Raw genomic sequence first — 19,037 nt, forward strand, 5'->3', positions numbered from 1 at the left:
AATTTCGTCATTCGTACTGATTGTGCGTATTTTCATAAACTTGTGTGTGTTCTATATCTGACGACGAAAATTCGTTCCGAAAAAATCGTCGTTCGTCCAATTGTGCGTATAGCATAAAAAATTACTAATTTGCCGGGAATATGTACTTTTATATGGGGGGTATATAAAATTGTGGACTAATTCCGCCAATTTTCAACTCTCATGCAAAAACGAATGTATAACGATTTTCTTGAAATTACATCACACAGTTAATTACATCAGAATGTGTAAAAAATGTATGTTTTTTTTGGAGTAGTTTTAAATTTTGATTCATTACTTTTCCAGATCAGAACCGATTTTTCTTGTTTTCAATACCAATCTGCTTTGGATAATAGTGGATATGTTTGGTGTATTTGGCTGACTTCCTTTGTTTGAGCGTAAATTAGGCAGATAGACAGACGGACATAGCTAAGAGAATTTGTTTAGGACTCAGAATATATACTTTGTTGGGTCTCAGATGAATATTTGTTGGTGTTACACACGGAATGACAAACTTATATGTATATAACCTCTATCACCACTGTGGTGTTTTAGGGTATAAAAAGGGTAAATGTAAATGTATGTGCTGATTTTTGTAAATGAACCTTATATGGGAGCTATGACTAATTGTATACCGATAATTTTTCTGTTCATATTATAATGTAGATACTAAATTTTGTGTTAGATTAATATATGAGGGAGTTATTCACGACAAACTATTTTCCGGGAATATATTCCTTTGTATGGAGGCTATGGGGAATTTTTGATCACTTGCTATCCGTACCCTGCTTTTTAGATAAAAATATAAGTTAATATAATTAAAAAAATAAACGGTATCAAGCAGGGCTCGAACCACGAACCCTCTGTTTGTTAAATGAACGTTCTAGACGATTGGACTATAACAAATCAAAATAGCTTTTTTTCTTTACCAGTAATAACCTTTTCAGCTTAATGAAATAATATGGTTGATAATGAATACATATTACGAAGTAATACATGAAAAAACTACTGACCATTACCAAAAATTTCATATTTTTTGCTGTCTATATAAATATTTGAAATATATACCAAGATATACGCCGCTTCAGGAATATTACAAGAAAATTATTTTATATTTAAAAGTAGCAACTTTGAGCACCTATATTTCGGGTTAAAGGAACTCTGCAATATTTTTAGTTATTTTTATATAGTATATGGAATGTTTACTGTTAACTATAATAACAAGCAAGACAATTAGAAAGCGTTCAATTGAAAAGCGTTTAATTTTTAATTTTTTTACGTTCTAAAAGTGCCAAATGTCTCACTGTGCATAGCTGAGAACAAGTTTCGAATTTACAGTTACTATCTATTTAAAGAAGTAATATTTTCGCCTAATTTTGTATAAATAAATATATTAATTAGATAAGGAGTTATCAGCGTTTTAATGATTTTCGTGTAGAAACCTTGTCTGGGAACTATGACCAATTGTAGGCCGACCGGAAAAAACTTTTACGGTAACATTTCTGCATGTAAAAGAAACATTTGTGGCAAATTTTGTATAAATATTTTAATTAAGCAAAGAGTTATATGCGTTTTAGTGATTTTCGTAGGGGACCTGTACAGGAGCTGTGATCAGCTTCACTGCAACATTTCTGTATACAAAAGTAATATTTGAGCCAAATTAAATCGTAATAAATTAATGAGTTATGTGCATTTTAGTGATTTTCGGGAGGGGATATTTTGTAGGATATATGACCAATAGTAGACCGATCGGGAAAATTTTTTAAGTAACATTTCTGTTTACAAAATCAATTCATGTGATAAAATTTGTATCGATATCTTGAAGTTTTAGTAAGTTATAAGTCTTCAGATGAATATTTCTTTGTGTTACATACGGATCAACACTGATGGCGGTGTAGGGTATAACAACGTAATTGAAAAATTAAACCAAATTTTGTATAAATAAATATATTAATTAGATAAGGAGTTATCAGCGTTTTAATGATTTTCGTGTAGAAACCTTGTCTGGGAACTATGACCAATTGTAGGCCGACCGGAAAAAACTTTTACGGTAACATTTCTGCATGTAAAAGAAACATTTGTGGCAAATTTTGTATAAATATTTTAATTAAGCAAAGAGTTATATGCGTTTTAGTGATTTTCGTAGGGGACCTGTACAGGAGCTGTGATCAGCTTCACTGCAACATTTCTGTATACAAAAGTTCATATTCATATTATAATGTAGATACTAAATTTTGTGTTAGATTAATATATGAGGGAGTTATTCACGACAAACTATTTTCCGGGAATATATTCCTTTGTATGGAGGCTATGGGGAATTTTTGATCACTTGCTATCCGTACCCTGCTTTTTAGATAAAAATATAAGTTAATATAATTAAAAAAATAAACGGTATCAAGCACTGCAACATTTCTGTATACAAAAGTAATATTTGAGCCAAATTAAATCGTAATAAATTAATGAGTTATGTGCATTTTAGTGATTTTCGGGAGGGGATATTTTGTAGGATATATGACCAATAGTAGACCGATCGGGAAAATTTTTTAAGTAACATTTCTGTTTACAAAATCAATTCATGTGATAAAATTTGTATCGATATCTTGAAGTTTTAGTAAGTTATAAGTCTTCAGATGAATATTTCTTTGTGTTACATACGGATCAACACTGATGGCGGTGTAGGGTATAACAACGTAATTGAAAAATTAAACCAAATTTTCACTATTTAGGCTACCCTTAATTTGAAATTAATTTAAGTGGACGATATGTCAGCTCACATAAAAAATAAATATATGTGGTCTCAGAAACTACAACAGATAGATATAAAAACAAGTAGAAAAGGTACCATAGAATACCTTACACCATGAGTATATTTTTAAAATTTTTACTTTTTATAAAGAAACTTTTATGTTGAATATTATTCCAAAATATTTAAGCAATTTATTGATAAAAAAACTAAAATTTCTAAATGAGGCTTTATATAGGTCAAATATGTGCCGATCCTCGGGCAATTTTGGAAAAGGATATATTTTTAAATAACAGTTAATTTTATTGATACAAATGGTTACAAGTCAATTTTAGACGTTTAAGACATTTTTTGAAGGGGGGTTTGTATGAGGGCTAGTGTCAAATAAGAGCCGATCCTTACGAAAATCTGCAGTGTCATTTATACTTATTTAAACTTATTTGTGCCAATTTTTAGAGAGATAATAGAATATTTGACGTAATAATGGTATAAAAAGTTCAAATCGGGAGGTACGGTTGTATGGGGGCTAGGTGAAATAATGGACCGATTTCAACCATTTTCAATAGGATTCGTCCCTATGCCAAAAAACATGCTTGGTCCAAATTTCATCAAATTATATTGAAAATTGCGGCCTGTACCTTGCGCACAAGGTTTACATGGACAGCCAGCCAGCCGGACAGACGGACGGACATGTCTTAATAGACTCAAAAAATGATTCTGAATCAATCGGTATACTTTAAGGTATTGGACCAATATTTTTGTATGTTACAAACATCAGCACAAACGTATAATACCTTCCCCATTATAGTGGTGTAGGGTATAATTAAAATATAATATTGTGACCGTGTTCTGTAACTTTCCACTTTTTACTTGCGTGGTTGTATTAAATTTTAAGCTTAACACATTGCAATTAACCAAAATATATTTGAGTTACGCAAGTTCACCCTGTTTTAACCAAAACGATTATAAAGTGTTCGATTTTTTTGTGGATTCGTTGCTATACTGGAATATTGAAGCGGTAGGGCTAATCATGGTCTGATCCTTATAAAATTTGACAAACATATATATTTTGGCTCAAATAAAATATTTTTGTCAAATTTTATTGTTATACATGATTTTTTTATCCTCATTATAGAAAATGGACAATCCATTTTCAATACAAAACAACATACGTCATCTAAAAGCATTTGTACGAATTTTCAGCACAGATGCTGGGTATAAAAACGGAGTTGTTTTATTTTCTACATGAAGAGCATACATATATTTACAATATGAAAGAAATTGGAACACATGAGGTCAAAAGCTGTCAGTTTTTTCTGCGTTCTTCCCTGGAATTCATGATATAAATGCTAATAATAAAATATTTGGTTTAAAATTGGGATTTTTTAATTAATCAATTTACAAACCATTTTTGATTTCAATTTAATTATATTTTCTAAAATCTTTATTTATGGTTGGTTTCTAACAAAAAGATATATTTTTAATCTAAAGTTCATAGAAATGGTCACATGGTTTCTACAATTTATAAAATCGAAAACCAGTGTAATTTAATTTCAGGTTCATATCCTTTATTTTATTTGAGATATTGGGTCCTTAAACATTTTAATATTAAAGGTGCATTTTCTGTGAAAAAACGGATACAGAATTCCTTTTTATATATATAAAAGTTATATAAAATTTTTAACCAATATTAAAACAAGTAGTTTATATGTATTAGTTTGTTTGAAACTGAGAAATGCTCCTTTACCAGCTCTTAATTGTTATACCCACCATCAAAAGAGATGGGGGTATATTGATTTTGTCATTGTAATATTGGTTATAGACCCACAAAAATATTTACTAATGTTCTGGGTTCTTATTTAATTCTAAGACGAACCATACCAAATTGCATGTGGCCCGGCCCATAATTGACCCTTTCCCCCATATAAGGTCCCATTCAGAAAATTACTTAAACCATAAAACATAAGAATATTTTAAACAAACGTCAATCTTGCTATCGAATTTTACCGGAATTTGTAGGTAAAACATTCTACCTCTAAAAGCCTCATTTAAAACAATTACAATAAAAAAACTTTAATATGAACCACAATCGGTATACAAAAAGTTATGGTAAGTCAAAAATTGACTGTAAACCTCATATAAGGTCCTCTTTGGAAAATTTGCCAAGTAGGATTTAGAAAATTACTAGTGTAGTGACAAAAATCGATATGAAAAGCCTATACTACTGACCCCAGACCCTTTAAAATATTCCACTTAGGAAAGATTTTAGGTTATTAAAATACGAGTTTTCCTCATTTTAAAACATGAGTATAGCGATGAAAACACGTTCTATACAAAACAAAATCAATGTACAAAATTTTTAAGTTCTGTTCAAAATTGACGCTTATTCTCTTCAGAAAATTTATCATACGCTCACGGCTTAAAAATTAAATAATATTGTGTTAGTTTAAAAAAACCTCGATTTATAATTGACATAAGTCTTATTTCAATACCACCCTGATGTTTATAGGAATGCATTCATTTTACGACATACGTTTTGATGGTGGATATATGAGATTCGGCACAGACGAATATAACATTCTCACTTGTTGTTTTAGTATTTTAATTACGTCCAAAGGTTATAGCAACTTGATGTGAAATTCCGTCAAAAACATTTGTTTGAAGAAACTATTGCTGCAGCATTGCAACGTCATTCGATAGAAATTGAATTTACATTTTAGGAATCTTTTAAGTCTTCTTTATCATTTAAAAATCTGCAAAAGTTTTATTCATATTTAGCACCAGCATTATTGTTTTCGTTAAAATCATATTTTACCACTCACATTGGGATATTTCACCTGTACATGTAGAATCCATGCCAGTTGCTGCAAGTAGAATTATAAGCGGAAGTGTAAAAATGTGTGTAAGAGAGAACTTACATTCATATACATACATGTATGTATATGTTAGTTTTGGCATAAGTAATATATTGTTAGATGTATTCCAGGAATTTCATTAGTTACGCATTTCCAAGGAAGAAACTATGTGAAAAATTCAATTCATTCGGTTGTGTAGATTTTAAGAATGCGAAAAGTATGTCTGTCCGTCTGGCTTACAGCCTGTGTGACGGTTTTGTATAAAACTGTTGCAATTACGCAGTAGTTGTTACACGCACAATATGTGGCAGACATAGAGGCAGGCAAAAAGGCGGAAAGTTCCATTAAAAAAGCTACATACGGAAACAAGCATAAAAGCTACGAAGAAAATATGAATACAACTTCAAAAAGGGGTTGTTACAGAAAAATTAAGAAATATAAACTTAATTACATGCTGCTCATACATTTCCGCGAACGTTCACATATACACAAATCATTATACAAAGGATTCATGGTGTACGATTTAAAAGGGTGCATAATTTCACTTAAATTCACAAGTCTGAAAACCGAAAGTAGAGGTTTGTTTGTTTGTCTTGTTAACATTTCATGTTACAAGAAGAGTATTGGCAGTAGTTAAAAATAAATGTTGTATTTGCCGTTTGCATGCAAGCAGAAAGAATTGGGATGCGTTTATTTAAACCTTATTTTATTTTTCAGGAACTCGATTCAATTTATTATGAACAGGGAAACCAAAATATGCAAATGCATGTTTTTTGTGGTGCGTCGTATGGACTCATGGATAAGATATTTACACGTTTCAGACCAATTTGAGAATTTTGGCATCGATTTGTTAGAGCATATTTTTGCATATTTTACCCATAAGAGCATAATTTTGCATGATTTGACTTTTTAGCATATTTAAGGCATATTTTCGAGTTTTTAGAGCATATTTTACTCTTTTAGTGCATATTTTGATGTTTTCGATTTTTTCGTTTTTATACATTTTTAATTTTCTTTTCAAAACTATTTAAAAAAAATAATAAAATTCTATTTTTTATTTTTTTTTTAATTTTTTTAGCCTATTTTACAATTTTGAAAAAAAAAATTCGTTATGTTATAGTTTTTTATTCAATAAAGCATTATATTTTAAATCGGACATAAAACCGATTACTTTTGATTTCATGAGACCAATCCATTTTTATACCCTTTACCTTCGTGAGAAGGGTATATATAAGTTTGTCATTTCGTTTGTAATTTCTATAATATAATTTCCGACCCTATAAAGTATATATATTCTGGATCCTTATAGATAGCGGAGTCGATTAAGCCATGTCCGTCTGTCTGACTGTCGATAGTTTTAACGTGAGCACCTGCCGTGTCGGCCTTATCTCACGGAGAAAAACATACGACACATTCATTTAGGTATACGGGTGGATGAGTCCCGCATACCTCTACATTCATTCTTTATCATATACAATTGACACCAACTCATTTCCAACGCTTAGTCCCACAGTCACTCCTCTGTGGGGTATCTGTTGATTTTCGGCAACAGCAACGAACCTTATCCCGAAATATTGACTATTATCATGCATCAGTCTTTTAACCGCCACTTATTCTCTTCCCGCGAATTTGGGTTCAACCAACAGCCACTACGTGGATCCCGAAGGAACCTCAACCAACTGACCAGCCAGGACATAGTCCTGCGGGCAACTGGCCACCCGTAGTACCAGATTATGCGGTGCTCTGGTCAGACCTCTGGCAATCTATGCAAGGACTAAGCCAAGCAGTAGACTGAGACACCAATTTTTCAATCCCGGTCAGATTGGAGGTATTGGGCCCTCTTTATACCCCGGGATTGCAATAACACCAAGGCGGAGGTCTTCGCCAAGGTAACATGCCCCGGGGGGAATGTCCGTCTGTCTGTTGAAATCAGTTTTTAGAGGACCCCAGATATCGCCGAGATCCGAATCTTCAATAATTCTATTAGACAGGCTTTCGAAAAGATCGCTATTTAAAATCAGCAAAATCGGTCGGTAAATAACGGAGATATGAGCAAAAATCCGAGACAACCTCTGAAAATTTCATCAAAAAATTGTTATAAAAGCAACAACAACACTGTATATAGAAAAAGATGTACACGTGTGTGTGTAGATGTATTTGGTTTTATTCGTAGTACCAGATTATGCGGTGCTCTGGTCAGACATCTGGCAATCTATGCAAGGACTAAGCCAAGCAGTAGACTGAGACACCAATTTTTCAATCCCGGTCAGATTGGAGGTATTGGGCCCTCTTTATACCCCGGGATTGCAATAACACCAAGGCGGAGGTCTTCGCCAAGGTAACATGCCCCCGGGGGGAATGTCCGTCTGTCTGTTGAAATCAGTTTTTAGAGGACCCCAGATATCGCCGAGATCCGAATCTTCAATAATTCTATTAGGCAGGCTTTCGAGAAGATCGCTATTTAAAATCAGCAAAATCGGTCGGTAAATAACGGAGATATGAGCAAAAATCCGAGACAACCTCTGAAAATTTCATCAAAAAATTGTTATAAAAGCAACAACAACACTGTATATAGAAAAAGATGTACACGTGTGTGTGTAGATGTATTTGGTTTTATTCAGCTGTGTATTCTCTACTAAAATACACAGCAAAAAATATGATTTGCATTTTTTGTTAAAATAAAATAATTTTCCCTTTTGTTTTGCAAATATATTTTTTAATGAATAGAAAAAAGTATTTAAAACGTTTTCAATTATATGAGAGTAGATTGTGAGTTATTGTACAGTAATTTTTATGCGAATAATGTAAGTTTGAAATTTAAAACTAACACAAATTTTTTCCAAGTGCTTTTTAAAACAATTTTTTACGATAAACAAAAACAAAATCTACGTCTCGTCAAAGTTTACCAGCAATGAATACGAAAGTGTTGTTGTTTTACTCTTGCTTGTATACTGTTAAGAACAACAACAACGTATTGCTAGTATTAAGCGCATATAAGTGTATAGAAAACACACTGTCTATAGCTAAGCGCATTTACAAAAACAAAAGAGTACCAAGCGCATAGGGCTTGGGCACCCTTGGTTTGGATGCTGTTGGCGTCATTGCGTTGTTATTTTTGTTTTTCTGTGTTTTTCGTTACGTATGTTTAGATGTCTGTTGGTTTAGATGCCTTGAGTATTTTGTGTTTTATTTCGTTTAGCGTTGTTGTTCTTTTTGTTTAGCTTTTGATGTAATAATAATGTAGTCGGGAAAATATTTTAAATTTATAAAAGATGTTTAAAATACACTATGGTGAAGGGTATATAAGATTCGGCACAGCCGAATATAGCATTCTTACTTGTTATAGTTTAAAAAACTAATTATTGGAATTTATGACAACACCGATTAAAATGTCAGTTTAAAAGCTATGAATACAATTGGAAGAAATGTGTCAAACTTTGTCGTTTGAAATATGTTTTTTGGGGACCAAATGGTTTCATGTTATTTATTGGTTATCTGAACGTAAAACGGAATTCTATTATACTAGTTCTTCAAACTATGAGATGAAACATTTATAAAAAAATGTTGTAGGATATAGAATATGACATTAAACATTTATTATTTCACTACAATTTTCATTGAGCTCTTCAATGTTAAAAAATAATAAAAAAATTTTATTTTTGGAGCGTATATTTTAAATTTTAAGAGCATATTTTGAGTTTTTTACGGCATATTTAAAGCGCTTAAAACACTTTTTTTAGAGCATGTTTTCGGTTTCCCTGATTATGAACATACAACTTGTACATGTATGGATAAGGAAAAATAACAAAAGATTTGATATGTAGCAGAAAATTAATACAAAGAGATGAAATTTACTTGATTGTTTGTTTCAAACACGTGCAACAATTTTACACTCCCCCTTTTTAAACATGTTTTACAATGTCAGATGAATGATGGGTGGCGACTGTAACTAAAATATACTAAAGTTGTCATGTCAATAAATTGAGTGATTTTAAATAGCAGTAAAACAAACGAAATATTGAATAAAACCATCTCTAAATATAATTCAAATGTTTAACGAGCAAAAACTGATTTCAATGAATAAAACTAAAGTTAGAGATGGGAGGAGTTAAAGATGGGATGTTAGAGATGGGTAGAATGTACATAATCATTTATATTACTAGTTTTCACAATGAAAACGACAAACATTTTATTAAACATCCAGACTAGACTGTCTGAGGACAAATTTCATTTAATTCCTTTTATTAAAAAACATTCACAAATGAATATTTTATATTAACTCAAAATTGATTATATTACTTTTCTAGATTTTTATACCCTCCGCCACCATCATCACCACTGATGGTGGCAGATGGTATATCTAAATTGGTCATTCCGTGTGCAACATCAAGAAATATTCATCAGAAACCCAACAAAGTATATATATTCTGGGTCCTTATGAAATTCTTAGTCGCTTTAAAAATGACCGCCTGTCTTTCTGCTTCAAATATGCTCACATTAAAACTAAGCTAAATAACAAACCAAATACAGACTACCTCTAATAAAAAAGGACACATTTTTTTCTATTTTTTAGGAGATTTCTCAGAAACTACGAAGGATAATTCGATGAATTTTGTTACACACTATTTTTTTTTGCTCAGGGATCAATTATGTTAAAAATCATAACAATCGATTCAAAATTTTATATAGTCCCCATACAAAGGTATATATTTCCGGAAATGGATTATTGCGGTAATAATTTCCTCAAATATATCGGTATCAACTCAAAATTTTATATCTGCAAATAAAATATGAACGGAAATCATAATACAAAAGTAGATTTGTATCGGTCCACAATTGGTCATAGCTCCCATCCACAATTGGTCATAGCTCCTATAAAAGACCCTCTTCCGAAAATCACTTAAACGGGCAATATGCCCGTTGATAAATAAAGCTTTAGGGATGAAATTTGGCTTTAGTATGTTATGTGTACATGTAAGCCATTCGACATAATTTTTTTTCGGATCGGTCCACAATTGGTCATAGCTCCCATAGAAGGCCTATTACCAAAAATCACTTAAACGGAGATATTTCATTGGCAAATAAAGCTATTAATTTGATCAAAGCTCCCATATAAGACCCACTTCCTAAAATTCTACACAAAATATTTTGTTTTTACGTGAATAATTCTACGAGTTTTTTTTCAAATAGACCCGTAAGTAGTCATAGGTCCCATAAAAGGGGCACTTCCGTAAATCACCTAAACGTATATATTTTATTGAATTATATTGTTATCGGAATAAACGTACTTAAATATGTTTTCTGTACATACAAAGAATTCCACTTTTTTTCGGACCGGTTCATTATTGGTCATAGCTCTCATATAAAGCACACTTCTGATTTTTTAACGCAATTTGGGTACAATTCGACATGAATTATTTGTATATACATACGAATCATACGAAATTTTATTTTGGACCGGTCCATAATTGGTCGCAGCTTCCACATAAAAACTATTTCCGAAAGCGACATAAATGCGTATTTTGTATATATTCATTAGAGTGCTCCAAAAAAACTAAATTTCGAAAAACACAAAAATTGGTTGAAAAATGTAAAAGTTATTAAAAATTCCCCAGGTCATTATCGTGTCTCAGAGCACATGAATTCGAAATGTGATAAAAAAATAAACATATTTTTGAAAATATTCTAATAAAACAATTGTATTGCTTTAAATACATCTGTAGTTATTTGAATATGAGTTTTTGTCCTTATAGAATAACGTAAACCTGTTCTCAGCTATGGTCGAAAAATTTTGATATTTTTAACGGTCGTTTCAAAATTCAAATTTTAGTTTTTTTGATACTTTGTTAAATAAATTTCAATACTTTTGGGATTTATGGACAACAGATTAGGGAATAAAACAGTAAAAAATTAGGTCAGCGGATTTCGAGAAAAACCCATTAGCCTTTTTATTATATTGTTGTGTATTTTAAATAGAACCTTTTGTAAATTTATTAGTCCACATATTTCTAAATAAAAATCAAGAGTTTCGTGCAATTTGGACGTCATTAACCGACATGCTTTAAAGATCAAAGGTCAAATTTTGTAATATTTGCAATTTTTGATGGAAACTAGTCGAAATTGTTTCTATTTTTAGGTAGATTATCATAAAACTTAAGAAATTTATTTATTAACAACCGATATTTAAAATGATAGTGAAAAAAAATTAATTAACCCTTAAACGGCCTTGGGGTCAAAATGATCCCGGCGTTTTAAAAACATGCCAATTTGGACATATTTTAATAAAACCCGTTTTCAATCCCATTAATTCAGCTTAAAAAAAATTAGGCATTAAACCTTTCCATCAAAAATTGCAAATATTACAAAAGTTTAAAGTTTATGGATTAGTGGTAACAAAGGTGATTTTGGTCCTTTTTGGGTGTAAAAGGGAGAAAACTGTATTTATGCTACTTTTTTTTAGCACATTAAGAAAGCTTTTCCGTTTTGAATTATTCTTATTAAATTACGGACTAACTATGTAATATTTATTGTAATAAAAAAGTACCAAAAAGGGAAAAACGGGAAATTTAATTTTATTCAAACTCATTGAGCCAATTTTTATAAAATTTCAAAAAGTAGTTAGTTACTCACATAAAATAATCTATTGGTGTATTATTTTGGAATTCTAGTACTAAGGCCTATATAGAGTAAATTGTTTGGTACCTTTTTGAACTTAGTTCTCAAAAATGTATATTTCTAAGCAAAAAGGGGAAACATTGTACCCTTTTTAGAAGTACTTTCCACTTAGGTAAAATTTGTTCTACTTTTGGTACTTTTTATATTCTCCATCACCATCAGTGGTGATAGAGGGTATATATAACTTTGTCATTCCGTGTGTAACACCAAGAAATATTCATCTGAGACCCAACAAATTATATATATTCTGGGTCCTTATCAAATTCTGAGTCGATTTAGCTATGTCCGTCTGTCCGTCTGTCTGTGTAAAACACGCTCACGATAAAACGAAGCAATAGAATTTAACCAAATTCACCTAAAATGTTCTTTGTTTTCCTAAGTTATTTGGTATTGAAAATGGGCAAAATCGGTTCACATCGGGAAAAGTTATGAATCAAAATTTGAAACAACCTCGAAAAAAATGAGCATTTTTTACACATTCTGATGTAATTTTCTCGAAAACTATGTAAGATAATTCCATAAAAATTGCCACACATTCGTTTCCACACAACAGCTTAATCTTTGCGTAAAATATACCTTCCATACAAAAGTACATATTCCCGGAAATTTGGTTTTTTTGTTAATAACTTTCGTTGTAATGTCGATATCTTCATTAAATTTAAGAAATGAAAATTTCATGACAATAGCGTTTATTCAGAGGAAAAATTTTTTGGATGGGTCCATAATTGGACATAGCTCCCATACAAGGTCCCCTCCCGAAAATCACTTAAACGAGCATAACTCATTACTAAATTAAGATATCGATATAAAATTTGGTACAAGTATTATTCTTATATATAAAAATATTACAGTGAAAGCTTTTTTGGATCGGCCCATAATTGGCCATAGCTCCCATACAAGGTCCCCTCCCGAAAATCACTTAAACGCGCATAACTCATTACCAAATTAAGATATCGATATAAAATTTAGTACAAGTATTGTTCTTATATACAGAAATATTACAGTGAAAGCTTTTTTGGATCGGTCCATAATTGGTCATAGCTCCCATACAAGGTCCTCTCCCGAAAATCACTTAAACGGAAATAATTCATTACTAAATTAAGATATCCATATAAAATTTGGTGCAAGCATTGTTCTCACATAAAGAAATATTACCACAAAATCTTTTCCGAATTGGTCATAGCTCCCATACAAAGTCCTTTTACAAAAATTTCTTAAACGCACATTACATATTACCAAATTAAGCTATTGATACATAATTTGGCAAAAATATTAGTTTTGTATACTTCTATTTCTCCTAAAAGCCCCTAAAAAGGCGCTTTAACCGTATTTATAGAATGAGTATCTACTGAAAGGGACTTTTGGTACTTTTTCATCCATCAAATTATATTTTTTGAATTGCATATAATATTGAGCACAGAAACATAAATGATGCTCTATTAGAGGTATTGAATCACGTGATATTGAAAGTATAAAACAGAAACATTAAAAAAAATGTTTAATCAATTTTAATTTTCTGTAAAAGTAAACAAAATTTGTATTTAATTTAAGTTAGGGTAGCGAAGCACCCAGGGTATGCTAGTAGAAATAATAGTTTTGTCGAAATATATAAATTAGATAGTTAAATATGTTTTAATAAAAAAGTAGCTTGCTGGTGGAGAGTATTTAAGATACGGCCGAATATAGTCTCAGTTTTCATAAAACTATACTTAAGTATTCTTCCCTAAAGGTAAATATATAAAATATATAATATAAGTCGATAGATCAATTTACATATGGGCAATTCCATATGATTTTACTTATGTAACATTCGCTCGCTTTCAGAGTGGTATAGATTTTGTAAAATTAGGAGTGTATGGAAAACAATTTTGCCATTCTGTTCCATTTAAAGAATACTATATTTGCAAAAGGAATCATCCCATTCGGAACCTTATTTTCCAAAATATGGTTTAATTATGGCGATATCATACGTGACAAAAAACAGAAGTGTTTTTAAAGTACATGCAGGTGTATCTTTTTTGTTTTAATTTCTTACACTATGAGACATATTTTTCATTAGTAATCCATAATTTTTTAAATAAAAACAAGTAGAAAAGTATAGTCGGGCATGGCCGACCATATAATACCCTAAACCATGAGTATATTTTAAAAATTTTTATTTTTTATAAAGAAACTTTTATATTGAATATAAAATATATATAATACCGTAATTCCAAAATATTTAAGCAATTTATTGATAAAAAAACTAAAATTTCTAAATTAGGCTTTATATAGGTCAAATATGGGCCGATCCTCGGTAAATTTGGGAAAAGGATATATTTTTAAATAACAGTTAGTTTTGTTGAGTTTCATTGCGATACTAATAGTTACAAGTCAATTTTAGACGTTTAAGACATTTTTGAAGGGGGTTTTTATGGGGGCTAAGGTCAAATAAGGGCCGATCCTCCTTATAAAACTTATTTGTGCCAATTTTTAGTGGGATAGTAGAATATTTGACGTAATTATGGCATAAAGAATTCAAATCGCACGTTGTATGGGGGCTAGGAGAAATAATGGACCGATTTCAACCGTTTTAAATAAGCTTCGTCCCTGCGCCAAAAAACATGCTTGGTCCAAATTTCATCAAATTATCTTGAAAATTGCGGCCTGTACCTTGCGCACAATGTTTACATGGACAGCCAGCCAGCCGGACATGTCTTAATCGACTCAAAAAATTATTCTGAATCGATCGCTATACTTCAAGGTGGGTATTGGACCAATATTTTTGTATGTTACAAACATCAGGACAAACGTATAATACTCCCCTATATACTCACTATAGTGGTGTAGGGTATAAAAATAAAGATATAATTTTATAATGAACATTTTTAAATATCGTATGTGACAGATTTTTCTCCTGACTTTTTTTAGGTTACGCACTTTAACAAATCACAAGGAGTAGGAAAGTGCAGTCGGACATATCCGACCTATATACATATTTAAGCAATTTATAGAAAAAATTAAAAACTAGGATTGCATGGCGACTACTGATCCTCATAAAATTCAAGGGTGTGATTTTAATTCATATAAAACTTATTTCTGCCAAATTTTATCATAATACTAGTGATTAGAGGTGAGTTACGGACGTTTAAGTGTTTATGTGAAATTAAACTTTGAATGGAACTAGGGTCAAATGAGGTCCAATCGTTATGAAAATCGGGATAAAGGATAAGGCTTATAAACATTTTAGATCTACATTTAGATCTTTGAAGGGATAGTATTATAATTAACAGAATTATGCTAACAAGTATGAAAGTATAGCCGGGCGTGACCGACCATACAATAACCTACACCAGTTACGAATACTAAATGTGATTTATTCTTTATAATAATTCATTGTTTCGATAAATTTAAGCAGTTTATGGATTAAAATCTAATTTTCTGAAAAAGGAACGCATATGGACTAAGCCCGATAATGTTTTGTGAATATATTTATATTTATATAATATTTATTTGTGCTGAATTTCATCGCGATATTTGCGTTTATAAGTAAATTTTGGACATACAAGTAATTTTCTGAAGGGGGCTTTGTATGGGAGTTTGGGTCAAATTGGGCCCGATCTTTATGAAATTTGGCAAGATCATCAAGGCTTGTATAAAACTTAGTTGTGCCGCTTCTTATGATTTTTAGTTCCTGAGATATTATTATGATCCTTTGTAGACTTAGAACAATATGTATAAAAATTTACGAAAATATAAATAAGCGAAATGGGCAAAAACGGGTAATTAGTTTTTGTCCATTTAGCTTATATTTTTTTTAGTTTTCCTTTATACATGCGTTTTTAAAATGAGCATACCCAGAAAAAAAGTGAGAAAAAGAAGTAGAATTTTCACCACAAATAACATACTTGAAGTACTTCCAGTTTTGCTGAAAAAGCTATGAATTTTACATTAGCGTCATTGGAGGGTTGTTGTTAATTTTTGAAAACTATGAACTACATCTAATTTTATTCACATCAATTCTTATCATATCAATTCAATCCGATATTTCATTGGTTTTTCACCAAAGTTTGATGTACTTCGAATATGTTATTTGTAGTGACTTTTCTACAACTCTTTCCTCACTTTTAACTGGGTTTTCATTTGTAAGGAAATATTTGGTTTATTAAAGCAAAAAATATATAATCGCATTTTTAGATGTGATTATATTTTAGCTGGGATATTTCTGACGCTATTAAACTCATAATTCGGTTTTATTTATTGTTCCCTTCTGGTCCAACTTTAGGAACAGAAGTTTGCTTTTACATATTTTAGACACTTTGAAAAGCTTAATCGAAAATGTTTTTTTCTTAGTACATATATTTCGATATTATATATAGCGTTTTTAGCTGTTTACAATGGTTTATGCAGTATTTCGATAGTTCTCCTTTGGGTTTAGGTAAAATCGTGAACAGATAATGCCCATTTTTATTACCAAACAACTTGCATTTATAAACAAATAGTTTAATAAATTGCAGCTATCTAGTTCTATTCTTTTAGTATCTATCGTAATTTCAAAGACAGGCAGACAAACATGCTTAAATATCTCGCAATCTAACGTGGACCTAGAATATATTTACATTTTATGGGTCATCATAGATCAATATTTTGATTTATTTTCTTACATAACATACTTTTAAAATAAAGTCTTGTCCAACAATAAGAAAATTGATCTGGTAATGCAGCAGTAAAATGTGTCCTAGCGTATTTCCGGATATCGATATTCATTAATAATTCGAAGAATTCTCACTTTTATTACTTTAAATATAAGATTTGTACTTAAATACAATAGCAAAGTAATTTCGATTAAATTTCAAACAACTTATGTTAAGAAGTCCCTGTGTAATAATAAATCTAATTTTGACAGACAACTTTTGGTAGGTAGATTAGAAAGTACTTGCTATACATTGTCACATAACATACAACAGTTGCAGCCGTGGCTCAAAGCTCTTGCCAAAGTCATATATTTTCAAATACAAGCGCAGTCTTATCGTCAGCAATAAATCGTATTAATTTATTGTAGTAAAATTTTTGAAGGAATTTTTCGGTGAGGAATTCAACTGCACTCATATTTAATGTGAATGTCACCGCACAAAAACAAACCGAAAGGGTTGTAAAAAATATACCAAGAATATATGACTACGACCATAAGAAAATTCACCTGTCAGACACAACTACCAGGCGAGACATTCTTACAAATCCCATAAAGTAATCAAACATAAATGGACATACATACGTTTGAACATATGTATGTACAAAGAAGTAGGAAAGTATAGTCGGACATGGCCGACCATGAGTATGTTTATAAAATTTTTATTTTTTTTATTATTTTTTTATTTAACATTTAGTTTTATTGAGTTTCATTCTATACACATTTTTACAAGTCAATTTTAGACGTTTAAGACATTTTATAAAGGGGGGTTTGTATGGGGGCTAGGGTCAAATAAGGGCCGATCATTACAAAAATCTGCAGTGCCATTTATACTTATATAAAACTTATTTGTGCCAATTGTTATAGAGATATTAGTATATTTGATGTAATTATGGCATAAAAAGTCCAAATCGGAAGATACGGTTTTATGGGGGCTAGTTAAAATAATAGACCGATTTCAACCATTTTCAATAGGCCAAAAACATGCTTGGTCCAAATTTAATCAAATAATCCTGAAAATTGCAGCCGTACCTTGCGCACAAGGTTTACATGGACAGCTAGCAGGACAGACGAACGGACATGTCTTAAACGACTCAAAAAATGATTATGAATCGATCGGTATACTTCGGTGAGTATAGGGCCAATAATTTTGTGTGTTACAAACATCAGCACAAACGTATAATACTCTCCCAACTATAGTGGTGTAGGGTATAAAAAGTGTCCACATAATACATATAAAGGTATATACATATGTTTGTTTAATGCCACAATAGTCACTTCCGTTAAAGTTTTTATCAACATTGTTGCACGAAGATATAGTTTTTTCAGTTTTATGTTGATTTCTTTTTATACCCACTATCAAAAATGTAGGCGATATATTGTTTTTCTTATTCCGTATGTAGACATTTATTCCGTGAGACATTCTACCCATGTCCGTCCATCTTCCTGCCTTCCTGGTATTGAAAAATTTCAATATCGATTAACGATTTCACCTTACCCCCATATAAGTGTCGCTCTTCTAAAAATTACAATAATGAGCATCTACATAATTTTAAAATTCACATAATTTGATGGTGGGTATATTAGAATCGGTACATCCGAATATAGCGCTTTTATTGGGTTAAGCCTTACTGCTTTACCCAACAAATATAATTTATATGTGTGGTATCAAATTTTACATTTCTGCGAGTTTTGAAATCTCCATACTCAACTCTATGTTTTAAATCGATATTTTTATATGTGTTTTATTAATTTTTTTTTATTATGTTGAGGATATTCTAAATGTTTGTTGTGTTACTAAAAAGTACATTCGTAATAAAAGGTTATTTTTTTACTATTTAAAAAAATTATAAAAACTTAATACAACCATGTATATAAGAACATATATGCATATATATATAGAACTTGCATTCGTAAAACTTTTATAAAATTATGCAAATATGTGAATGTTGCAACACCCAAATACAACAACCTCAACACATCCTTAATGACAACACAAATGTATGTATTTGTACTGGGGTTGCCAGCGAGGCAACCACTTGTTAATGCCGTAATACACGGTTGTCAGATCTTACAG

Source organism: Lucilia cuprina, chromosome 2, assembly GCF_022045245.1.
Source record: "Lucilia cuprina isolate Lc7/37 chromosome 2, ASM2204524v1, whole genome shotgun sequence".
Taxonomy (NCBI): Eukaryota; Metazoa; Arthropoda; class Insecta; order Diptera; family Calliphoridae; genus Lucilia; species Lucilia cuprina.